General features: G+C 40.7%; 1 protein-coding gene across 11 annotated transcripts in view; it reads right to left on the bottom strand.

The window, feature by feature from the left end:
* PLCB4 (phospholipase C beta 4) overlaps window positions 1-27,114 on the bottom strand; it is a 473,260-nt gene that overhangs the window by 270,908 nt on the left and 175,238 nt on the right. For 9 of the 11 annotated variants that reach the window (XM_055543369.1, XM_055543373.1, XM_055543368.1 and 6 more), the window contains one exon: window positions 25,648-25,706. The exons of the other annotated variants lie outside the window; for them this stretch is intronic. The gene's annotated coding sequence lies outside the window, so the exon portion shown is untranslated. The remainder of the gene's footprint in view (window positions 1-25,647; window positions 25,707-27,114) is intronic. 11 annotated transcript variants of the gene reach the window in all.

Below are 27,114 nucleotides of genomic sequence, written 5' to 3'. Positions count from 1 at the left end.
GCCAGCATCCTTCCCTGTCCATCATCTGTTACCTTCTCAACTACCGTAACTCCAAGTCCAACAAGTCTATTTCTCACAGACTCCTACCATCCATTGACTCTAGTATTCTTTCATTATCCATCACAGTCCCGGGCCTCCCTTCCCTTCTTATTTAGTCTAAACTCCATTGTCCAAACATTCTTACTATTTCACTGTCTCCCACTTCGCCAGTTCCCCAAGAGGAGCACACCCAATTCTCTGTCTACTAAGCAATGTGGAATTGAACTAAGCTGAAGAAAAACTCACAAACTGACTGTGATGGTGATGGAGAGAAGTAGGCTAATTTGGGGGACTATTTTGGAAGCCGTGACAGCAGCAGATGAATTGGATATAGATAATGAGGGGAAAGGAGACATTGAAGATGATGCCGAAGGTGCCAGATTGAAGAACAGGTGAGATATTTATTGATAAATGAAAAGCTAGAGGAAAAATATGGATTTTTTTTTAAATCAAGTGTTCTGCTTTATTATCTTTTTACAAACTTTTTATTTATTTATTTTCCATCTTCAGATAGTAACCCTTTATTTTATTTCATATAAATTTATTTATTTTAATTGGAGGCTAATTACTTTACAATATTGTATTGGTTTTCCCATACATCTACCTGAATCTGCCACGGGTGTACACGTGCTCCCCATCCTGAACCCCCCTCCCACCTCCCTCCTCTTACCATCCCTCTGGGTCATCCCAGTGCGTCAGCTCCAAGCATCCTGTATCCTGCATCAAACCTGGACTGGTGATTCGTTTCACATATGATAATATACATATTTCAATGCCATTCTCCCAAATCATCCCACCCTCGCCCTCTCCCACAGAGTCCAAAAGACTGTTCTATACATCTGTGTCTCTTTTGCTGTCTCTCATACAGGGTTATTGTTACCATCTTTCTAAATTCCATATATATGCGTTAGTATACTGTACTGGTGTTTTTCTTTCTAGCTTACTTCACTCTGTATAAGAGGCTCCAGTTTCATCCACCTCATTAGAACTGATTCAAATGTATTCTTTTTAATGGCTGAGTAATACTCCATTCTGTATATGTACCACAGCTTTCTTATCCATTTGTCTCCTGATGGACATCTAGGTTGCTTCCATGTCCTGCCTATTAGAAACAGTGCTGTGATGAACAATGGGGTACATGTGTCTCTTTCGATTCTGGTTTCCTTGGTGTGTATGCCCAGTAGTGGGACTGCTGGGTTGTATGGCAGTTCTATACAACCACACTGTTTTCCATAGTGGCTGTACTAGTTTGCATTAATGTAAGAGGGTTCCCTTTTCTCCACACCCTCTCCAGCATTTATTGCTTGTAGACTTTTGGATAGCAGCCATTCTGACTGGCGTGAAATGGTACCTCATTGTGGTTTTGATTTGCATTTCTCTGATAATGAGTGATGTTGAGCATCTTTTCATGTGTTTGTTAGCCATCTGTATGTCTTCTTTGGAGAAATGTCTGTTTAGTTCTTTGGCCCATTTTTTGATTGGGTCGTTTATTTTCCTGGAATTCAGCTGCAAGAGTTGCTTGTATATTTTTGAGATTAATTCATTGTCAGTTGCTTCATTTGCTATTATTTTCTCCCATTCTGAAGGCTCTCTTTTCACCTTGCTTGTAGTTTCCTTTGTTGTGCAGAAGCTTTTAATTTTAAGTAGGTCCCATTTGTTTATTTTTGCTTTTATTTCCAAAATTAACAAGGAAACACAAACTTTAAATGATACAATAGACCAGTTAGACCTAATTGATATCTATAGGACATTTCACCCCAAAACAATGAATTTCACCTTTTTCTCAAGTGCACATGGAACCTTCTCCAGGATAGATCATATCCTGGGCCATAAATCTAGCCTTGGTAAATTCAAAAAAATTGAAATCATTCCAAGCATCTTTTCTGACCACAATGCAGTAAGATTAGATCTCAATTACAGGAGAAAAACTATTAAAAATTCCAACATATGGAGGCTGAATAACACACGGCTGAATAACCAACAAATCACAGAAGAAATCAAAAAAGAAATCAAAATATGCATAGAAATGAATGAAAATGAAAACACAACAACCCAAAACCTGTGGGACACTGTAAAAGCAGTGCTAAGGGGAAGGTTAAGAGTCAAATAAATAACCTAACTCTACACCTAAAGCAACTAGAAAGGGAAGAAATGAAGAACCGCAGGGTTAGTAGAAGGAAAGAAATCTTAAAAATTAGGGCAGAAATAAATGCAAAACAAACAAAAGAGACCATAACAAAAATCAACAAAGCCAAAAGCTGGTTCTTTGAGAGGATAAATAAAATTGACAAACCATTAGCCAGACTCATCAAGAAACAAAGGGAGAAAAATCAAATCAATAAAATTAGAAATGAAAATGGAGAGATCACAACAGACAACACAGAAATACAAAGGATCATAAGAGACTACTATCAGCAACTATATGCCAATAAAATGGACAACTTGAAAGAAATGGACAAATTCTTAGAAAAGTACAACTTTCCAAAACTGGACCAGGAAGAAATAGAAAATCTTAACAGACCCATCACAAGCACGGAAATTGAAACTGTAATCAGAAATCTTCCAGCAAACAAAAGCCCAGGTCCAGACGGCTTCACAGCTGAATTCTACCAAAAATTTAGAGAAGAGCTAACACCTATCCTACTCAGACTCTCCCAGAAAATTGCAGAGGAAGGTAAACTTCCAAACTCATTCTATGAGGCCACCATCACCCTAATACCAAAACCTGACAAAGATGCCACAAAAAAAGAAAACTACAGGCTAATATCACTGATGAACATAGATGCAAAAATCCTTAACAAAATTCTAGCAATCAGAATCCAAAAACACATTGAAAAGATCAAACATCATGACCAAGTGGGCTTTACTCCAGGATGCAAGGAGTCTTCAATATCCACAAATCAATCAATGTAATACACCACATTAATAAATTGAAAAATAAAAGCCATATGATTATCTCAATAGATGCAGAGAAAGGTTTTGACAAAATTCAACATCCATTTATGATAAAAACCCTCCAGAAAGCAGGAATAGAAGGAACATACCTCAACATAATAAAAGCTATATATGAGAAATCCACAGCAAACATAATTAACATTATGGTGAAAAATTGAAGCATTTCCCCTAAAGTCAGAAACTAGGCAAGGGTGCCCACTCTCACCACTACTATTCAACATAGTTTTGGAAGTTTTGGCCACAGCAATCAGAGCAGAAAAAGAAATAAAAGGAATCCAGATTGGAAAAGAAGAAGTAAAACTCTCACTGTTTGCAGATGACATGATCCTCTACATAGAAAACCCTAAAGACTCCACCAGAAAATTACTAGAGCTAATCAGTGAATATAGTAAAGTGGCAGGATATAAATCAACACACAGAAATCCCTTGCATTCCCATACACTAATAATGAGAAAATAGAAAAAGAAATTAAGGAAATAATTCCATTCACCCTTGCAATGAAAAGAATAAAATACTTAGGAATATATCTACCTAAAGAAACTAAAGACCTATATATAGAAAACTATAAAACACTGATGAAAGAAATCAAAGAGGACACCAATAGATGGAGAAATATACCATGTTCATGGATCTGAAGAATCAATATAGTGAAAATGAGTATACTACCCAAAGCAATCTATAGACTCAATGCAATCCCTATCAAGCTACCAATGGTATTCTTCACAGAACTAGAACAAATAATTTCACAATTTGTATGGAAATACAAAACACCTCACATAGCCAAAGCAATCTTGAGAAAGAAGAATGGAACTGGAGGAATCAACCTGCCTGACTTCAGGTTCTACTACAAAGCCATAGTCATCAAGACAGTATGGTACTGGCACAAAGACAGAAATATAGATCAATGGAACAAAATAGGAAGCCCAGAGATAAATCCACACACCTATGGACACCTTATATTTGACTAAGGAGGCAAGAATATACAATAGAGAAAAAACAATCTCTTTAACAAATGGTGCTGGGAAAACTGGTCAACCACTTGTAAAAGAATGAAACTAGAACACTTTCTAACATCATACACAAAAATAAACTGAAAATGGATTAAAGATCTAAATGTAAGACCAGAAACTATAAAACTCCTAGAGGAGACATACACAAAACACTCTCTGACATAAATCACAGCAGGATCCTCTATGACCCACCTCCCAGATCATAGGAAATAAAAGTGTTCTGCTTTAAATTTTAAAGTTTAATATGCTTAGTAAGTATTTCAGTGAAAATGTCAAGTAAGCAGTTGGATATGTGAGTCTAGAACAGTTGAATACATGAGAACTAGGAACAAAACTATAGGTGTTATGTAAAGCTTTGAGCCCACATGAGAGCAGAAGAGAAAATACATAGAGAAGAGCCCTGGGTCACTCTAACATATAGAGGTTATGCAAAACAAAAGAGATCCTGATTGAGGAGAAGTGGTTGATAAGGTAAGAAAAATTAGGACAGTGTGGAATTGCTGTCTCTAAGAGTGTTTCAGGAAGGAGAGAGTGGTTACTTGGATCAAAACTGTTGAGGTGGTTGATGGGGACAGAAAGGAGACCTTCAGATTTCCCAATAAGGAGGTCACTGAAGACTTCCCCTGGTGGCTCAGACAGTAAAGAATCTGCCTACAATGCAAGATCCCTGGATTGGGAAGATCCCCTGGAGAAGGCAATGGCTACTCACTCTAGTACTCTTGCCTGGAGAATGACAGAGGAGCCTGGTGGACCACAGTCCATGGAGTCAAAAAGAGTCAGACATGACTGAGAGACTAAGTGTACATTGATGCTGTAGCTTAAGCTCCAGTACTTTGGTCCCCTGATGTGAAGAGCCAACTCATTGGAAAAGACCCTAATGCTGGCAATAATTTAGAAAGATGGTAACAATAACCCTGTCTATGAGACAGCAAAAGAGACACTGATGTATAGAACAGTCTTATGGACTCTGTGAGAGACGGAGAGGGTGGGAAGATTTGGGAGAATGGCATTGAAACATGTGAAATATCATGTATGAAACGAGTTGCCAGTCCAGGTTCGATGCACGATACTGGATGCTTGGGGCTAGTGCACTGGGACGACCCAGAGGGATGGTATGGGGAGGGAGGAGGGTGGAGGGTTCAGGATGGGGAACACATGTATACCTGTGGTGGATTCATTTTGATATTTGGCAAAACTAATACAATTATGTAAAGTTTAAACATAAAATAAAATTTAAAAAAATTAAAATTAAAATTAAAAAAAATTAAAATAAAAAAAAAAAGAAAGCAAAAGGAGAAGGAGGTGGATGAGAATGAGATGGTCAGATAGCATAACCAACTCAATGGACATGAATTTGAGCAAACTCCAGAAGATAGCAGAGGACAGAGGAGCCTGGTGTACTGTGGTCCATAGGGTCACAAAGAGTCAGGCATGAATTAGTGACTGAACAACAGCAATATTATTGCCACCTTTGTCATAGGTTAATTGACCATAAGAATGTGGGTTTATTTTCCTAGATTCACTATTCTGTTCCAATTGATCTGTGTGTCTGTTTTGTGTCAGTATGATTCTGTTTTGATAACCATAACTTCATAGTATACTTTCAAGTGTGGGAGCATGATACCTACAGATCTGTTTTTCTTTCTCAAAACTATCTTGACTATTCAGGGTCTTTTGTGCTTCAATACAGATTTTGGCATCATTTATTCTATTTCTATGAAAAATGCCTTTCATATTTTGATAGGGATTGCACTGACTCTGTATATTATTTTGAGTAGCAGGACAATTATAATGATATTGATTCTTCCAATCCATGAGTACATGGATTTCCACTTACTTGTGTCATCTTCAATTTCCATTCTAAATGTCCAATAGTTTTTCCTATATCCTAAAGTCTTTCACCTCCTGGGTTAAATGTATTCCTAGATATGTTATTCTTTTTGATGTAATTATAAATGGATTATCCTCTTAATTTCTCTAACAGCTTGTTATTGGCATATAGAAATGTAACAGGTTTCTGTATATTAATTTTGCATCCTGAAATTTTACTGAATTCTTTATTAGTTCCAACAGAACTAGATTTAATAAATGTCTTTCCTTCTTGTATAGTCTGGTACCCTTTATACCGCTGTTTTTCACTGTGTCCCAGGGTGGGTGAGTCTGTACTTGGGCCCCTTGTTAATATCCCTCCCTACTACTGGTTGTTGCCCCAGGGGAGAGGTTTCTATGGATACTATGTCTTCATCTTTCCTACTTGTTTCCCTGGGGTCCCTTCTATGTGCAGTAGCTGTTCAATCAGCGCTCAGGTCTTCTTCAAGAGAACTGCTCTGTATGGAGGTATAGACCCAATGTGTCTGTAGGAGGAAGTGAGCATAGAGTCTTACTAATCTTGGACCCTTTTCCTGTTTACTTCTGTATTCTCTCTCCCCACCTCTACCAGAAAATAGTTCTTCTCTAATTCACTGCTGTCTTCCAAATGCTTTAAAAAAAATGCCTGGTACCTGTTAGATACTTGATAAATACTTGATATATGAATGAATTAATCACAGACATAAAATACCCCCAAAAATGACCATTTTAGAAAACACTAATCAGGGGAGAACTATAAAGTTTTCCTGAGTCAGCTTCTTTATCATTTAATATTATAATATTAAAAAACATGAAATCTGCAATCCGTTTCTGAATGATCAAAACAAAACTAAAATGAGATATATTTTAGTCAATCAAAATAGACTATAATGTGACTAAGATGAAAAATAAAATCTGCTTCCATTTTAGCATCATCAACTTTTGACAACATAAATCACCGGTGGTAGCACTCTGAAGCATGAATGACATCTGAGAATTTAAAAATCCTTTGATGGTAAGAAAAAAATGTTACTAAGTTACATCCAGCACTGAATCCAAATAAACATGACAAACCTATTTTTCTCTCAGCTTTATCTTTTAAACAATCAGAGAGTGAATAGGCCGAAAGAGAATTTTAACAGCAAGTTCTGCCTGGTTAGATTGGACACTTCCAATAAATTTTAAGGGGCTATTTGCCTCTTTTTCTTATATTATTTTCTCCACTTTGGAACCTGTATGGTACACATAAAACATTTACCCATGTTTAAAGCACTCTTTTCATAGGAATAAGAATTGATTGATTGACATGAACATATGATCTATGAACCATAAACTTGATTTTATTCCTCCACACTGCATCAAATGTTAAAAATGACCTATTTTCTTCACCTAGCAGTAGTTACCATAGTTCAACTGTATAAATGAACTTCCCAAATAATTCAGGAAATCTGGGAGATTTGGGAAGCAAAGAATTTTAAAAATCTGATTCAATTAAAAAGATATACTGGCTTAGTCACACAGGCCAGGTCTAAATATGATGAGATTCTAAGCAGTTGACTTGCTTGTTATTACCCACTGTTTCCAACAATGGACAATTTAGAGATGACTAAATCTAAGAAAAAGCCTAGGCTATCCCAGGTGGCTCATTGGTAAAGAATTTGCCTGCCAATACAAGAGACACAAGTTTGACCCTTGGGTCAGGAAGACTTCCTGGAGAAGGAAATGGCAACCCACTCTAGTATTCTTCTCTGGGAAATCCCATGGACAGAGGAGTCTGGCAAGCTATAGGCAATGGGGTCGCAAGAGAGTAGGACACGACTTAGCAACTAAACAACAAAAAACATGGTAACTTCTACAAAGTTTTAATCTTTAACCTATTCAAACATATGTCCCGTTTGATGATCAAAAAATTTTTCATGATATTGCTCTTAATGTCACATATGTATTGAAAAACATGGACAACACCCCTCCAAACACCTTGATGTATTGAGGGCTACATTATATATAATACGATGCACCCATGTAACCAGCACCATCATCAAGATACTGGAACAGTTTGCATCAGCTCAAAAGCTTCTCTGGACCCTTGGCCATCCCCACCCCTACACCCTACCCAACACAAACTCCAGCCACAAGCAAGCACAAATCTGCTTTCTACCATGACAGATCAGATTGGCCAGTTCCAGAATATCCTATAAATGAAATAACACAGCAAGTACTCTTTTATGTATCACTTCTTTTACACAGTAGGATGTTTCTGAGTTCCCCCAATGTGGGGTCCCCCCAAGTTGTTAGCTGTACCAGTAACTTGTTATTTTTCTACTGTTAAGCAGTATTCTATTACATGCAGAGCTCATGAATTGTTATGCATTAATTTGGTGGATATTTGTTTAGTTTTTTTCTCAGTTTTTGTTAGTAAAACTAAGGCTGTTATGAACATTCATTTACAATCTTTGCATGGATATAACTTTTCATTCTCTTTGGGAGAAAAAAAAAACAAACCTAAGACTGAAAATGCTAGTGGTATATAGTGAGCATATGCTGAACTGTATGAGAATCTGCCAAACAGTTCTACGTAAGTGCACTAAAAAATATGTTTACTTTCCAGATAAAAAACTTTAATATTGAACATTTCAGCCTTCACACACCAGTTTGCTTTCTCTGCCCCACAAGATGTTCTTCTTCGTCTCCATGTAATTCAGTGCACAGAACCATCCCATAATGGCACTGAGGACCAGCTGCTAGAAACAGCGTGTTTTTTCATATGAAATACTAATTATAGGGAGGAGTCACTTAACAGAGAGAGCCCCATGTGGGTACAAAGGACTAGTAAGCCTGGTGACAAGGAGGTAACTCTCTCTTCTGTGAGAGTTTGTAAGAAGCATATTTTCCCACATAAAGTGTCAAATTTGGATTTCCTCCACATCCTCCCTACCCAAGACCCCAGAGATCTTGTTCTCCTGTTACAGCCTCATGAGGTCTATCTCCATGAGATAACAGCTGAAGGTTTCCACTTTCTTTCCAGACGCTGCATCCTAGGTAGCATAAGGGACGAAAACTGAGCTATCATCAGCATTCTCCTGACTAGGATCTTTACCTGTGAGCTAGCTGGATCAAGCCATACAGGAAAGTAAGACACCCTCATGGAAGGAAATGATCTAGTTAAACTATTCATCTCAATTTGGGAAGAAAGAACCACCACTCATAAATAAATGCCGTAGGAATTCCTTTCCAGGTTGTTCTTTTCTGATTATGAATACAAACAAGTCTATTCGCTCAGTCATGTCTGACTCTTTACGACCCCATGGACTGTAGCCCGCCAGGCTTCCCCATCCATGAGATTCTACAGGCAAGAATGCTGGAGTGGGTTGCCATTTCCTTCTCTATGGGATCTTCCCAACCCAGAGATAGAACCTGGGTCTCCTGCATTGTAGGCGGATGCTTTACCGTCTGAGCTAGAGAGTGGTAAAGTATTATGAATATAAATATAACAGGCTACATAATTTTCATAGTCAAATAATCTTTGTAGCAAAACCATTCACCTGAAAAGGTATATTTCCCCATCTCTTCAATCTAGACTGGTCTGTGACTTCCCCTGACAACCAGAGTGTGGAAGAAAGGAGGGTATGTGCTTTTATACTCATTCACACTCTCTCTTGCACTTTCTTTGAAGCCCAAACTGGCCTGCTAGAAACCAAGATACACATGGAGGAGAAATGGGCCATCCAGTTAAGACCATCCTCGACCAGCCAGCCCTCAGTATGCCCAGCAGTTGACCACAGATGCTTAAATAAGCTCAGTGGAGATCAGTAGAACTTTCCCCACTAAGGGGAGTTCAAACTGCCAACCCAGTCAATTGTGAGCTAACTAAACGGTTGATGGTTTACGCCAGGACATTTTAGGGCTAGTCTGTTATGCAGCAAAAGCTAATTGATACATTGATCAGGTAACAAAATAGTTTCTATCTCATTAGCAGTGCATAGAGTCCCCTCCTACAAATTCTTCTTATTCCCCATGGCTCTGACTTTTGACTCACTTTTCTGGGTCTTCATTCCTACTTGTCTATGTTCTCCTGTACCCGTGTGCTGCCTAGTATGGGCTGAATTTTGTCTCCTCCAAAATTCATAGGTTGAAGCCTGAACTCCCAGTACCTCACACTGTGACCCTATTTGGAGACGGAACCTTTAATGAGGTAATTAAAATAGAAATAGGCTCCAATGGTGGGCCCTCATCCAATCTGACTGCAAGCCTTGTAAGGAGAGGAAATTTGGACACATAAAAGGACCCCAGGGATGTGTGTGCACAGAGAAAAGACTGTGCGGACACAGCAGGGAAGTGGCCATCTGCAGGCCAAGGAGACCTCAGGAGAAGCGCACCTGATGACACCTGATGACTCGCAACCCCCAGATCTCTGCGGAAATGAGTTTCTGTTGTTCAAGCCAACCAGTCTGTGGCATTTTGTTATGGCATATCTAGCAGACTAAAACACCGCCTATGGGAAAAAAATGTACAAAAAATGTCCCACCTTTTTTCCCGGATAATCACTCTGATCTGGCTTAATCATCAAAACAAAAAAGTCTTAAGCAATCACACTCTTGGACATATATCCAAAAAAAAAAAAAATGAAAACACTACTTCAAAAAGATACACGCACCCCAACATTCACAGCAGCACTATTTAAACACTGCAGGGCATGGAAGCAACCTAAGTATCCATTGACAGAGGAATGGATAAAAAAGATGTGTTACAAATATATAGTGGACTACTGCTGCTGCTGCTGCTAACTCGCTTCAGTCGTGTCCGACTCTGTGCAACCCCATAGATGGCAGCCCACCAGGCTCCCCCGTCCCTGGGATTCTCCAGGCAAGAACACTGGAGTGGGTTGCCATTTCCTTCTCCAATGCATGAAAGTGAAAAGTGAACAGTGGACTACTACTCAAGTCATAAAAAAGAAATCTTGCTATTGCAACAACATGGACGAAATTGAAGGATATTACACTTGGTGAAAAAAAGTCAGAGAAAGACAAATACTGTGTGCTATCATTTCTATGTGTAATCTAAAAAGTAAAACAAATGAATTAATATATCAAAACAGATCCTAAAAGATGATGCTCTTAAAGTGCTGCACTCAATATGTCGGCAAATTTAGAAAACTCAGCAGTGGCCACAGGACTGGAAAAGTTCAGTTTTCACTCCAATCACAAAGAAGGGCAATGCCAAAGAATGTTCAAACTACCTCACAATTGCATTCATTTCACACACTAGCAACGTTATGCTCAATATCCCCCAAACTAGGCTTCACCAGTATGTGAACCAAGAACTTGCAGATGTACAAGCTGGGTAACAAAGAAGAACCAGAGATCAAATTGCCAACATTTGCTGGATCATGGAGAATGCAAGGGAGTTCCAAGAAAACATCTACTTGTTTCATTGACTACATTAAAACCTTTGACTGTGTGGATTACAATAAACTGTGGAAAATTCTTAGAGATGGGAATACCAGGTCACTTTATCTGTCTCCTGAGAAACCTGTATGCAGGTCAAGAAGCAAGAGAACCAGACATGGAACAACTGACTGGTTCACACTTGGGAAAGGAGTACGACAGAACTGTATATTCTCATCCTGCTTATTTAACATCTATACACAGTACATCATGCAAAATACTAGTCTGGAACACAAGCTGCAATCAAAACTGCCAAAAGAAATATAAACAATGTCAGATACGCAGATGATATAATTCTGATGGCAGAAAGTTGAAGAGGAACTAAAGAATCTCTTGATGAGAGTGAAATAGCAGAGTAAAAAGGCTGGCTTGAAACTCAACATTCAAAAAACTACGATCATGGCATATAGTGCCATCACTCCATTGCAAATAGAAGGGGAAAAAGTGGGAACAGTGACAGACTTTATTTTCTTAGGCTCCAAAATCACTGTAGACTGTGACTGCAGCCATGAAATTAAACGATGCTTGCTCCTTGGAAGGAAAGCTATGACAAACCTAGACAGCATACTAAAAAGCAGAGACATTACTTTGCCAACAAAGGTCCATCTACTCAAAGCTATGGTTTTTCCAGTGGTCCTGTATGGATGTGAGAGTTGGACTATAAAGAAAGCTGAGTGCCGAAGAATTGATGCTTTTGAACTGTGGTGTTGGAGAAGACTCTTGAGAGTCCCCTGGATAGCAAGGAGATCAAATCAGTCCATCCTAAAGGAAATCAACCCTGAATATTCATTGGAAGGACTGTTGCGGAAGCCGAAGCTCCAATATTTTGGCCACCTGATGTGAAGAGCCAACTCACTGGAAAAAAAACCTTGATGTGGGGAAAGATTGAAGGCAAAAGGAGAAGCAGGGAGCAGAGAATGAGATAGTTGGATGGCATCATTGACTCAATGGACAGCAGTCTGAACAAACTCTGGGAAGTGGTAGAGGACAGAGGAACCTGGTGTGCTACAGTCTGTGGGGTCACAAAGAGCTGGAGACAACTTAGTGACTTAACAGTAACAACAACAAATCAAAACAGAAGCAGAATCACAAATAAAGAGGAAAAAACTAGTCATACTGGTGAAAAGAAGAATGGAAGAAGCAAGGCAGGTAAAGGGGTAAAACTGCTATGCACAAAAGGAAAAAGCTACCAGAATGTACTATACAGAATAGAGAACATAATCAGAGCTTTACAATAACTTTAAGTGGAGTATAATTGTGTATCTGAAACTAATATAATATTATAAATCAACTATATTTCAATAAAAATTCATTTATTTAAATAAATAGAAATTTTAAAAGAAAAAGTTTTAAACACAATAAATCCATATTTGTTGCAAAAGAAATTTTTTAGATAATTAAGTAAAAAAAAAAAATAAGTTCACCATTTTAAGAGATAAAGCATGAAATAAGGAAGTAAATCTTCCACTTCCATGCCATTCTGAGAGGGGATCTCTGCTGACATCTGGTATGTCCTCTTGCTGTCCGGACTTTAGCTCCTGGAGTTCCCCATCAAATGGTAAAGTCCCTGAAAGGCAGTGGGCACAGGCAGGGGACGCATGCCCTTTTACTGGAGGCACAGATTCCTAAAGCCCTTCCTGTGCAGAATTTCTGGGTCTGTTTTAGCAGTTAACGCTGCAGACAGTCACTCTCATAACTGATCGGAAAGCGCACACTGACATAGAGGAGCTTCTTGTTGCCCCTGTTTGATGCGATTCCACTGTTGCTAGTACTTCTACTCCAACAGGAAATGCAGCATCACAGTGGATGCCTCAGACAACAGGCGACAGTCTACACTTGGCCCGGAAATCCTAGCCAAGGATTTCCTAGCTCTAAGGAGCAAACTGTCAGACCACCCTTCGGTATATTCAACACAAATAATGACGATCATTAATTGAGCACTTATTATGTGTCATGCACTCTCTAAGAGCAAGCAGTTGGTTTTGATAGTGGTTGACTGGTTTGTTTGCATCAGATGAGAACTGTATCCTCACAGTAATGCTGTAAAGCTCCTGCCAAACTCTGAAGACCCAGCTCTTTGGACCATAGTCCGTGGTGAGTTCTGGCTAGTCCCCAAGTCAGGCCTGATGATATTTGCTGCCCCTCGAAGACCTGCTTCTCAGAGTTCGTGGGCTCCCACCTGGCCCTCTACCCAGGGGGGAACTCTACTTTCAGATGCTCCTGTTCAGTGCAGGAAGGTCCCAGGACCCTAGTCTATGTGTCTCCCCAAACTTCTCCTAACCCAACTGCGAAGCTAAGAAAAGCCCCTGTTTCACCTACCTGGAAGGGAGCCTCTTTCAGGAGGCCCTGCCAGGCCCGAAGTTACCTCCGACACTCATGGGCAGCCCTGGGTGGAGGCCTCACCCAGCCTCACTACTCTCAAAGGAATGGACCAGTTGTCAAACTTATTGGGGAAAAAATGTGACAACCCCTCCAACCAATCCTGGCAACATCACCTGTCTTCCTCCTCACTCTCTCTCCTTCTGATTCCTTCCTGATTTTGATGCCTATGCCACAGTTTTCCTTTATATGAGAGAAGGCTTTTAAAAAATGCTCATATAATTGAAGACAATGACTAACACAATTGAACACATGCATAGACCAGAGAACAGCAAATGGGAAGCCCACATGCTTTGTTCTTTTCTAGAAGGCTCCCTTGGAATTTTTTTGTTTTCATTTGTTACATGAATAAAATCAATACATATTTAATTTAAAAATCTACTAAACAATACATGATACACTGCAATCTTCAGTTTAAAAAAAAAAATAACCAAGATATCCTTATAATGATGCTCACAACATTCACTTCTTTTTAGGCATTCCAAGGTAATCTTAACGTTCTCCGTTATGTAGGTCACAATCTAGGAGGGTTGGTTAGTTTCTGTGCTCAGTGTTCACAAGGTCAAGATCAAGATGCCGGCAAGGATGAATTCCTTTTCAGTGTCCCTAGGGTGGAATTCACTTCTAAGCTCACTTAGTTTGCTGGCAGAGTTTGGTTCTATGTTGCTATAGGACTGCGGTCCTGATTCCCTTACATGCTGTTGGCTGGAGCTGTTCTAGGCTTCTAGAGGATGACCCTATCCCTTGGCTCATCTTTCTCCATCTTCAAAGCCAGCAATGACATGTGGAGTCTTCCTCCTTCTAATCTCTCCAACCTCTGCCTCCCTTGAAATTTTAACAAGCAGTTGCCACCCGGAAGCCTGCATGGTGGCTCTGCTTTGAATAGCCAGCAAGGTTCTCATCATGCTTCCAAGGCAGTGACCACAAACACGAGCAGTGTTTGGAGTCCAGCACACTTGTAATAATCCCCGATGCAACTACATGACTGTTCACTGGGCCGCTGCTTTCTCCTGAGGTGCGGTACCACAGTTCCGGAATCACGACAAGGGAAAATGATAACAAAAGCAAAGAGAGAAGGTGCTCTGAAGAGTCAAAATATAACTTTGGGTTTGACAGCAGATTCTTATATTTGACACGTGCAAAAGCAACAGCATTAAAAAATAGGTGAATTCAACTTCATTAAAATTAAAAACTTGTGTGCATTAAAAGACATTATCAAGAAAGTGAAAGGACAAACTATAAAATGAGAGAAAGTCTGCAAGCCATATATCTGAGAAAGATCAAGTATCCAGAATATAAAAAAAACAAAAAAACTTCTACAATTTAATAACAAAAAAGCAAGCAACACACTTAAACAAATGGGTAAATAACTTGAACTAACATTTCTTCAAAGAAGCTATACAAATGGCCAAGCACCACATGAAAAGATGCACACCATTAGTCATCATGGAATGCAAATCAAAACCACACGTGATACCATTTCACACGCATTAGATGGCTTTAAAAAGTGAAAAAGAAAAGAGGTGTCAGCAACGATGTGGAGAAATGGGAACTCAAGTGCATTGATAGAGGGGGTGAAAAATGGTGCAGCTACTGTGGAGAAGAGCTTTGCAAATCCTCAGGAAGTTCAATATAGGGACTTCCCTCACGGTCCAGTGATAAGAATCCAGCTTCCGATGCAGGGGGCGTGGATCTGATCCTGGTTGGGGAACTAAGGCCCCACATGCCACAGGGCAGCTGAGCCCGCAACTAGAGCGCCTGCGTGATGCCTCTTGAAGATCTCATGGCTGTAAAGAAGACCCAGCGCTGTTCCACCCCACCCCCAAAAGTTAGACACAGAGTTAGTATACGACCCAGCAATTCCATTCCTAGGTATATCCCAGAACAACGGGAAAAGGCTCAAATACATGTATACACATGTTCATAGCAGCACGATTCACAACAGCCAAAAGATGAAAACAGCACAACTGTCCACTAATGGACGAACGGATAAACAAACTGGCATACGCACACAATGCACATTGTATTCAACTATAAAAAGGGATGAAATACTCATCCATGCTACAACATCGATGACGCTTAAAAATAATATGCTGGGAAAGATTGAAGGCAGGAGAAGGGGACGACAGAGGATGAGACAGTAGGATGGCATCACCAAATCAATGGACATGAGTTTGAGTAAGCTCCAGGAGTTGGTGATGGACAGGAAAGCCTGGAGTGCTGCAGCCCGTGGGGTTGCAAAGAGTCGGACCTGACTGAGCGACTGAACTGAACTGAAAGGTCACAGAATATGTGATTCCATTTACATGAAATATCCAAAATAGGCAAATTCATAGATATGTTGCCAGGGATTGGGAAAGGGGAAAGTGGGGAAAGCACCTGCTTAATGAGTATGGGGGCTTCTCTGGTGGTGATGAAAATATTTTAGAATTCGATAGAAGTGGTGGTTGTACAAGTTTATGAATGTGCTAAATGACACTGGATTGCTCACTTTTATATGGGTGATTTTTGTCATATAAATTTCACTTCAATTTTTGTGAAAAAGGCAGAAGGAAGAAGAAAGACAAGGCAGGCAAAGCAGGGCAGGTTTTTAGATAGGACTGAAGCTGTGGGAATGGCAGAAATAAGCCCCAGGAGAGGCAAACGTGCCAGCAGATGTGTGCAGAGAGGAGAAGCAGAGACGGCATGACTACAGGAAGAGGGATTCAACCCAGGGACGGTCATCCTAACAGCAGCACCTGTACCAGAAGCCACAGATTCTAAATGCAGAGAGGGTGGGCCCCGTTAGGCAGGAGAAAGTCCTTAATGGGAGGACAGAGTAGTACCCGAAGCTCCTCAAGGTGCAGAACCTTCCTTCCTTTACTTCCGTACAGAAGAAAGAGCAGAGGGTTTCTGAGGAGCAAAAGGAGAAGAGTTAACATCTCTAGTGCCAGGGAGCTGAGTGGGGTTTATTTATTTATTTTTTTCTCCCTTTTACAGAAACAGATCAAAGTGAACACTTCCATTGGTGGGGGGAAGTGGGTAGACCCATGTTTCAGGTCTGGAAAAGATTCAGGATGTCCAGGTCAAAACAGAAAAATATGGGGAGACAAGAAATTCTCTCTTTGGAATAAGCCGTTCCTGCTTTCATGACCACTCAAGGGCTCGTGGGAAACGTCACACAGAAGAAAGTAGTTTGGAGGCTCACAAATATCCATGGAGAGAAAAATGGGAAGGAAGATACTACCTACAGAAGATGGGTCCCGCATATCCTCCACCTCCTTGTAAAGACCCAAAACACAATGAAATTGGTGACAGTGTGCTCATTTTCCAGATGGGAAAACCAAGCCGCAGGCTTCAGAGCTCACCTTCTTCATCCCACACCAAAAGGCAGCGAACCAGGTAAGAAATTATCAAAGTCACCAGGAGCACCCTCCAGTTTTCCAATACGCTTCTAATTGCTTCGAGAAGTAGGTGTGACTTTTATTACTCTTTTGGCTCAGTAAGGGCTATTAACAACTGCACGCATCTCTCCAAATTCCAGACTGCTCTATTATTCCTCGAGGAGTGTAAAAGTCACCGCCATGGCATCAGTTTCTTGCCGCTTCTCTTTTGTAGAGGAGTGCTTTCTTGCCGCTCCCTGCCCGCCCGCTGTGAAAGCCTGCAGCCATACAGGGGGTCAGGAGATCACGTCAGCACTTTTGCCCGCAGAGGCACTGGAGTCCTCCTCACACTGCTCTCCTCCTGCATTTGTGACACTTGATGCCCCGCCAGAAGCCACAAAAACAGCAAGGAAGGGAGCAGTTGATCTGCAAGGTGGTCACGACCCAAGGTCACTGGCTGGTTCCCTTTCCTGGGAGGGTTTATTTTAGTCCTCAGTCCTCAGCAAGCTGCCCTTCCCCAACTGAGGACAATGAAAACACGAAGCCTGCTCTTCTGTTCATTTCAGAAGAGTAAGCAAAGACTTTGCAAATGCAACAACTACTACTGGTCAAATCAAAAAAATTAAAAGGGTCAGGGAGCTAAATTGGCTTTATTTTTTCTTTCTCTTTTACAGAAACAAACCAGACAAGGCAAACCTTCTCACTGTAGCAGGGGAAAAATGTTTCAGACCTGGAAAAGATTCAGGCTACCCAACTCAAGATAGGGGAGTGTGGGACCATATATGGGGACAAGAAACTCTGTCTTTGGAATAAGAAGTTCCTGCTGTCAGGATTGCACAAGGGGTCTTGGAAAATGTCACACAAAAGCAATTTTAATGTCTTAAGAACTTCAATAATAGCATATTAAAAAGCTATATGTGAAAATCCTAGTCAAACTAAAAAATACTGGACTGTTAGACCTTTTTCAGTTTCTTCAAATCTTTTGGGAAACAAGTCAGGACAAATAACTTTGCTAAGGACAAAAATTTCTGAAATTTTATTTGGACTGAAAAACAGGATAAGACTTCAACAACTGCTAAAGTAGAAAACGTACATTATTTTCCCAAATGTATCACACTATAATTTTATGGTTTATGCTTTTCTTCTCTAGTATTTTATTTTAAAAATAAAGAAAAGTTGAAAGATTTTTTTCCCGGTGAGCAACCATATTCCTACCAACTAGCCTTTTTGAATACCTAGATCTTTTTCCATTTCTCTATCCATCAAGTCTTCTTTTTAATGTATTTCATAGTAATTAAGTTGCAGAATTTAATACCTCTAAACTTCTGCTGTTGGCATTTTAATCTTTTCTAGTTAAAGGCTGTGACTTAGCAAGAGGAAGGAAGGCTAGGAAAGTACAGGAAAGCTCATCACACACCTAGTTTCAAGGCTGGTATTCAGATAAATTTGAGATTCTGGCAAAGAATGGAGACCTTCCTATGAAAACCAGGGAGAACAGGATGTGGCAGAATGCTGGCCTTAGGAATATTTAGGAAAGCTCTCTTACACAAGTCATGTGCTGGTCTCATATCCTTCCTCCTTCCTTCTAATCACCTCGGGAAATAAGCCCAGATGTTCATGGAAACCAAAAACAGAGCAATAGAGAGCCACTCTAGAAATGGAAGAAGGGAGAGAAAAGCCCTGCCGTTAGCCAAGGGTGAAAATCCTTTCGTACGAAGAAGATATCCCTACGTGGTAGAGGGGTGAAGTAAAGGGTTAGAAGATTCTTCTTTCCCTTTGTGTTTGCTGTTTCTCTTACCCCTCAGTTATTCCACAAATCAAGAAAGCGAGGAGAATGTGAGGCTGGGGCATGCCCACCCTAGCGGGAGCCTCTACCAGCAAAGGCAAGTGAAGATATTGAAAGGGGGACGGAAGGCCAGGGCTGGCCATTCACTGCCGGAACTGAAGGCTTCAGCTGTCCTTAAGGGCTGCCCAGTCTAGCTCCCCAGGTGAGGGAAGGAGAGAGAGAGCCCGTGTGGAAGTGGGCCCAGGAATGAGCGGTGAGCTCACGCTACAGCACTCCAGGGCACGGCCCGGGGCCAGGTGCAGGCAGCAGTGGTGCTGGGAAGGGTTCCGGGGCAGTTCTTCCAACACTCCTCCACACCAGGCGACTTTAGCACCCTCCCGCTGAGAAGTGGGCATTTATGTCTCCTCCCCTTGAAACTGGACTGGCTCGTGACTCCCCAGTACAAAGTCATGTGATGGAAATGAAGCAGCATTATTTCCAAGGAGCCTTCCCGAGCAGAGGAGCCTCTCACTTGTCAGGGGGAATAATCACAGGGCCCATGGAAGCACCAGCTGCCCTAGAGCCAGCAGACCATGAGGAAGCCCATGGTCACCCATGAAGAGAGACCCACAGAGACATCCTGAGCCTGTGGCGGGGAAACCCAGCCAGCCTCCAGCTGCTCCAGCCTCCTGCTCTTGCAGCTTCAGATACCGTTTGAATGCAGCTACCTGAGAGGTCCTCTAAGCCAGAAGGGCACAAAGAAGCCCTTCCAGAACCCCTGACTCACAGGAAATGTGAGGTGAGGATGTGGCTTCTGTTGTTTCAAGTCACTACATTTTGGAGGGATTCCAAAAACAGAGCCCAGTGTGTAAACTAGGCCATGATGATATCCCACTTCATACTCTGCACAATCCAGGTTTTCAAAACTGGCATCAGTCTAGACACTAACTACCTTTCTTACTGTGTAGTTAGTATTCCAGCCTTGTCAGATTACATGCCAGTACTCAAACTTCTCTACACTCTTCTCTGCCAACACACATTATATACATATACATCATTTTTTCCATTTTCTAAGATGCCTTCCTCTCCTCTTTAAAATTTCTACACAGTCTCCCCTTCATTCAAGACCCAGGGTCTTTCAAAAAGTAACTCTGCACTCCTGAAGGTTATCGTTGATATCTTAGCTATCAAACCCAATCATTTTCATCATAATTCGTGCCTACAGGGCATTAAGTACCAAATGGAAGTGACAATAGCTCATCAAAGACAGATCAGCTCACTTTCTGTGGACAACAATGCCACCTCATTGCTTTACTGAATGGGGTTACCAAGCTGGAAGATTCAGACTGCTGACAAAAAGTCTTGTCTCAAAGGAAAGAAGCCTCTTATCAGAGCTTTTCTATAACATTCTGAAGTTGCACTGTCCAATACAGTGCCATTGGCCAAAGTGGTTTTGAGCACTTGAAATATAGCTAGTTGGAATTGAGATTTGTTGTAAGCATCGAATTTACACCCAATAAAAAATAAAAAAGCAAAATATAATTAACAGTATTGAATGTTGAAATGATAATAATTAGGATATGCTAGGCTAAATATATTATTTAAATTAATTTCAAGTGTGATCTTGGACTTCCCAGCCTCCAATTCAGCCTGTTACCACAACCTTTTTTTTTTTTTTAATTTTAAATGAGGCTAAAGAGAAATGCCTTGCTGTTCACATGCTGTTTCTACTAGGCCACACTTTTGTGCTATACTGAGTTGAAAGTGCCCAAGGAAAGAAATACCCATCACTTCATGGCAAATAGAGGGGAAACAATGGAAACAGTGAGAGACTTTGTTTTTGGGGGCTCCAAAATCACTGCAGATAGTGACTGCAGCCATGAAATTAAAAGACGCTTGCTCCTTGGAAGAAAAGTTATGACCAACCTAGACAGCATATTAAAAAGCAAAGTCATTACTTGCCAACAAAGGTCAGTCTAGTCAAACTATGGTTTTTCTAGTAGTCATGTATGGCCCTGATGCTGGGAAAGATTGAAGGCAGGAGGAGAAGGGGACAACAGAGGATGAGATGGTTGGATGGCATCACCGACTGGATGGACATGAGTTTGAGCAAGCTTCGGGAGTTGGTGATGGACAGGGAAGCCTGGCGTGCTGCAGTCCATGGGGTCACAGAGAGTCGGATACAACTAAGCAACTTAACTGACTAAAAGGAAATACCATCATTTCAATTCAGTTCAGAAACATCATATATTTTCATAAAAGGTTTAAGAAAATACTTTTAAAGGCAAAAGCTAAAGTATAAAATTTATAAGGATGGTTAAAATAGATGAGAATGAGAAATCATCGCGTTAACATGTATGCTTGGAAATGTTTCTAGCAAGAATAAATGCCAACAATATAGTCACAGAATATCCCTGCCTCTTTTATCAGGGCACTGAAATTGTTATCCATGAAGACACCCATCTAAGGAAAGCTTTGAAATTATGGATTTTTATTTTCTTCTAACTCTAATACAGGTAGCAGCTCTATTTACTGAAGACTACCTAGGTATCTCTCAACACTGCAGTCACTTTGGGATTCTGCTGTTTGAAGCAGTAGCTCATGACCAACTCGAAGCAAGAAAATGAATGTAACTGACACCAGGAAATGGACTAAGGGATGAAGAATATGCCCAGATAAGTGAGGAAGTAGGTGAGACAACATGTGACTAGGTAGAGGAGATACTCCAGTGTCTATCCAGATACCACTGGTACCTTTTAACTGTCCTGTGTGCCCACCTCCCAGCTTTTGTGTTTTGCTTCTAAAGACGGCAACTGCACATTTCTTAAGAGAAGCACTCTTCAACTTCCAGAGCTGCTTTACCTGCAGATACAGAGTCAAGTGTTCCCTGGTTTGCAGCCCCTCTCCCACCGGACCACAGTCGGTGTCTGAGGCAGAGATGGGAAGGCCAGCTCCCTCGCTAGAGCAGAAGGAGCAGATTCCTGGAGCAGTTGTGCTCCAGAGCTCCTCCAGGTATTGGGTCGAGGCAGAGACACTGCCCACACCTTCCCCTGTCTGGCTCCCTTCTCCCTTCCCTTCCCCACTCCCTCATCCCCCCCACCCCCCTCCCCCCCCGGGAATGCTGCCCTAATAAAACACTCTTGCAGAAATCCCATCTCGGGTCTGCTCAGCGGCGCCCAAGCCAAGACTTTCATGATGTGTGAATAGGCTCCAAGAAAATGTGTAACGGATCCTTGTTTCTGTACCTTGGATAAGTTTCTGTAACACTTTAGTATTTAAAATAGCTGCACTCATCACTGCTTAACAAGCAAGAAGCCTCTTTGTCCCTATAGAGCAATGCAGCAGCCCTAGAATAAAGATGCTAATAACTTGGCACAACATATTTTTCTCCTGGTGTGAACAAGGTGAGGGTAATGCATAAGGCTCAAAAGTAGAAGTAAAAATAAAGTCAGCGTAAAGTTTGGTGAGCTTCACACAAGGCACTGATAGTATAAATTCTGTACATAACCAATATTTAATAAAAACAATTTCGAGTCACTCCGAAAGGAAGAAAGCAACCCCCAAAACTAGGTAAGTTTTGCCTCGCAATTAGTATATCTTTGAAATGGAAACAAAACAGGTCAGTAGGTATCAAGGGTTGTTTTCTTTCATGAAACTTGAACACATAGCTTTTGGTTTGACCAAACTAATAAATTCCTCTTTAAGAAGACTCACTCTGAAGCTAGAAATTTAAGAGTGAGGATAATTCATCTCATTTGGTTCTTTCTATTTTAACACTGATGAAAAGCTAAGCTGAATGTAACTTAAATAAGAAAAACATAAAATATACCTTTTGCCATTACAGCAATTAAAATATATTCTGAATGCCTACTGTGGATGTAATAGTCCTAAAAAAAAGTAACCCACTTAGAACATATGTACATCCCACTGTTGGAATCATGACAAAATTATGCCAGTGTTCAAGATGAAACAAGAATAGTTCAGATGCCAGGGTCCAGATATTTCCAATTTTAAATATGGGAGGACATTATAAAAGTATCAGATTTCACTTCAGGATAAAAATTCATTATTAAAGAGAGCCAACAATTGAATCGGAAAAGGCAATGGCACCCCACTCCAGTACTCTTGCCTGGAAAATCCCATGGACAGAGGAGCCTGGTAGGCTGCAGTCCATGGGGTCGCTAGGAGTCGGACACGACTGAGCGACTTCACTTTCACTTTTCACTTTCATGCATTGGAGAAGGAAATGGCAACCCACTCCAGTGTTCTTGCCTGGAGAATCCCAGGGACGGGGGAGCCTGGTGGGCTGCTGTCTCTGGGGTCACACAGAGTCAGACACGACTGAAGCGACTTAGCAGCAACAATTGAATGTTGCTGGAGCAAAATGCTTTTACTTTTAGAAGAGGATGTCAGGAAACACACAAGAATTTTCTCCCTGGGAAAAGGCAAGCCTAACACAAAGATGACAATCAAAACTCCAGTGACAAGTGAGATGCCAGGTTCAATCAGGTCCTATCGGGTGTGGGGGTGGAAGAGGAGCCCACGTTCTACATTAGTCGTCCCAGGGCCCGATGCCGTCTGAAGTGTCAGCCACTCAGTCGTGTCCGACTCTTTGTGACCCCCATGAACTGTAGCCCGCCAGACTTCTCTGTCTGTGGGATTTTCCAGGCAAGAATCCTGGAATGGGTTGCCATTCCCTTCTCCAGGGGATCTTCCCAACCCAGGGACTGAACCCAGGTCTCCTGCATTGCAGGCAGATTCTTACCACCTGAGCCACAAGGGAAACCTCAATGCCATCTAAAGTCTTCGTAAAATCAAATGGGTGGCATTTATACCACTTAATATACAAGAAATCATAAAATATAGAACAAACAACTTCTAAGCTCTAGGTTATTTTTTTTATTCTTAAATCAAGTCTTTCTTTTCACAAAATACCTAATTCTTCATAGGGACCATGTAAAACAGATGATGAACAATACTTATTTTTTAAGGATAATACAGTGATTGCACAGAGAAACTAGATAGTCAAAAAAAAACATTAAAAAGAAACCAAAAAGTAGATATCCTGTCCACACTGATTTAAAGTCTCTAGTGAATTGTTTAGATTCCCAACTTGAGTTTGCCTGCTGAGACATGGTTATGAATCATCCACGGGGAACAGTAAAATATACTGCACTTGACTAAAAATAAGTAGGAACATTCAATAATAAATCTACTTTCTTGATCTTCTTCTGTCATCGTTAAGTACTGATATGGTAGTATGGAGAACTTGTCAGGTAGTATGAGTCTTCCCTCCTCTCACAGAAAGGCTGGAAGAAAATCAGCCATGGGCCCTGCCAGGAGATAATGGAATGTCTGACGTGGCGTGAAACGTGGAGAAGAAAATAATATTGATTTTAAATGCTTGGGACCTGGAGCTCACTTATAGACATGATGTGATGTGAAAGTCACTCAGTTGTGTCTGACTCTTTGCGACCACATGGACTGTAGCCCACCAGGCTTCTCTGTCCATAGAGCCTGGAATCCACTATAGTCCATGGGATTCTCCAGGCCAGAACACTGGAGTGGGTAGCCTTTCCCTTCTCCAGGGGATCTTCCCAACCCAGGGATCAAACCCAAATCTCCCACATTTAAGGCAGATTCTTTACCAACTGACCCACAAGGGAAGCCCAAGAGTACTGGCCTGGGTAGCCTATCCCTTCTCCAGCGGATCTTCCCAACCCAGGAATCGAACCAAGGTCTCCCCCATTGCAGGCAGATTCTTTACCAACTGAGCCACAACGGAAGCCCAAAGAACATGTGATATCAGTGAAAGTGAAAGTCTCTCAGTGGTATCTGACTCTTTGCAACCCCATGCACTATATAGTCCATGGAATTCTCCAGGCCAGAATATTGGAGTGGATAGCTGTTCCCTTCTCCAGGGGATCTTCCCAACCCAGGGATGGAACCCAGGTCTCCCACATTGCAGGCAGATTCTTTAGCATTAAATATAAATCTGCTGGTTATTTTTTTCATGTGATCACATAAAATTACTTCTTGTCCCTTGAAGTAAGAAATGACATATAGTTCAAATTTTTTATTTACAACACCAAGAAGAAAATAACAATTGGCCAAAAGAGTTGTAAAAGAGCATTCATTACGACTCTGGCTCTTGAATAAAGCATGGGCAATTCATCATTTATAAATAAAAAGAACTGTGCATATATATTTCTGATTTCTGTTTTAGCATTTTGTTAAAGATTTGTAAAACAGAACTTCAGAGAAACACTGGAAGGAGTTAATTACATCATCTTTATAGGTAGCTCCCATAAAACGGAGGGTGGATTCAGGCTGACAGTGAGTTCGCATCTGTGAGAATCTTTTTAAACAAAATGTGCGTAAGATTAAAAACAAGTCACATACATTTATCCTCAGAAAGAACTACATAAAACAGTAACTTTAATAATAATATCTGAAGGAAATGGCAACCCACTCCAGTATTCTTGCCTGGGAAATCTCATGGACTGAGGAGCCTCGCAGGCTACAGTCCATGGGGTCACAAAGAGTCAGACACGACTTAGTGACTAGCACAATGATGCTTACTAAATGTACACAATAGTCAGTGCAGACAGCAAGAAAATCTAGCAGAAAATGAAGCATCCAAAGCTGGTAGAATGAATAAACTTGAATCTAGAAAATGCCAGGTGATGAGTGTTCCACAACATCAAAGAAAACATCTGTGAACCAGTTTTGAGAGGCCTTTCAGATGGGATAACAATGTGACTGAAGGAATTCATTTTACAGACTGAAAGTTGTAGAACTCCAAAAAACTATCAACTCTTACCCACCATGTGCAGAGTACGTACCAGATGGCTTGGGGCTGGCTAAACGTGATTTCTGCTTAGTCCAATTACAGCACTGTCCTCTGTGAAGGAACGACACAGAACAGAGAAAAGTGAATGTAAAGGACTTCTGGAATTCTCATGGAAATCTCTGTACTTCAAAATCAAAACCCCTAGTATTCTTTAAAACGCATCAGAAAGAGACATTAATAAATTAGTGACAGTTTCTCAACAGATGACAAAACACATAATCATCAAATCAGAAATGTTACTGCTACACTCAGCCTACAGGGTTTATATAATTTATTAAGCTGCTGATCTCCAATTCAACCTCTTGACCTACCAAAATAATTAAGCAGCAGTTGAACAAGGATATTCAAAATGTTCTAGAAGTAGATACAATGATCTTTTCCTGATTGATAGTAAAACTGATAGTAATTTTAAGAAACCTTTCAAAGAAGAACAGTGCAGAACAGGAAAGATTTACAATGAAATTGCATCTGTGTACAAACAGTCAATATTTTTTATGTGTATTTTTGTATTGTCTTCATTAAGAAGTTGTTATGGAGACTTTGGACTTGATATTGACTTTAGGCTTCAAGATCTTTCCAAGATGTTGTGTGGGGTGGGGGAGTGACACGGGTCTGGTGGTGTTAAAAGTACACAGAAGTAAGAGGAAGTCCATTTCCATCTGGAAAGAAAGTAGAGGCAGAAAAACTGGCAACCCAGACATGGAAAATGATGTCTGTAAAATCTGAACTGGCATTTTGCAAAGATCATCATCTATTTGTGGAGATGTCTACTGTAAGCTCCCAGGTAGAAAGGTTCATCAAAACGTTCATTCAGGCTTTTCTGTAACATCGAATGGAAAAACCCAATCAAACTTTTTGGCCAACCCAATACAGCCACAAATGAAAACCATATCATTTAAAAAAAGAAAAGATTAGAACCAAGATGTATACACCCAGCACCAAGGTAGTGCCTATCATACATTAGGTACCTCCCACATTGTCAGTAAACAGATGAATAACTGAATGGTCCGCCTAGGGCTGGGAAGTTAAAACTGTTTTCCTCCTGGGACTATGAATCAAGCTCAGTTCCAAAAAAGCTCATTGATTAATAACTCTGCCATACCATGCTCTTCATTTTGACAGACCACTTGGTGCCCAAGTCTTTAAGTCTCTGTAACCAGAGACTTAAATGCTGGACACATTTTGCTTTCCTTTTCTAATTCCTTAAGTAACTATCCGGCATAAAACTGATGCATTATTCCATAAGCCTTTCTACTTCTGTCCATGGCTAGGATATTACAACATTTGGGAAACCCAGTGTTGAAATACTTAACTATATAAAAGTGAAGCGGTATAAACAGCTTGTCATGAACTATTTAGCTACTGGGATATGATGGGCAAACCTCTGTAACTGACCTCTGTAACTGCTATACTCATATGTGAATCAAGGCCATAAGCTACCAACTTTTTCATCCAAGTA

This window comes from Bubalus kerabau, chromosome 13, assembly GCF_029407905.1.
Source record: "Bubalus kerabau isolate K-KA32 ecotype Philippines breed swamp buffalo chromosome 13, PCC_UOA_SB_1v2, whole genome shotgun sequence".
NCBI classification, from domain to species: domain Eukaryota; kingdom Metazoa; phylum Chordata; class Mammalia; order Artiodactyla; family Bovidae; genus Bubalus; species Bubalus kerabau.
Note: the sequence above shows the minus strand (reverse complement) of the source record. Positions and strands in the feature narration are given on the sequence as shown.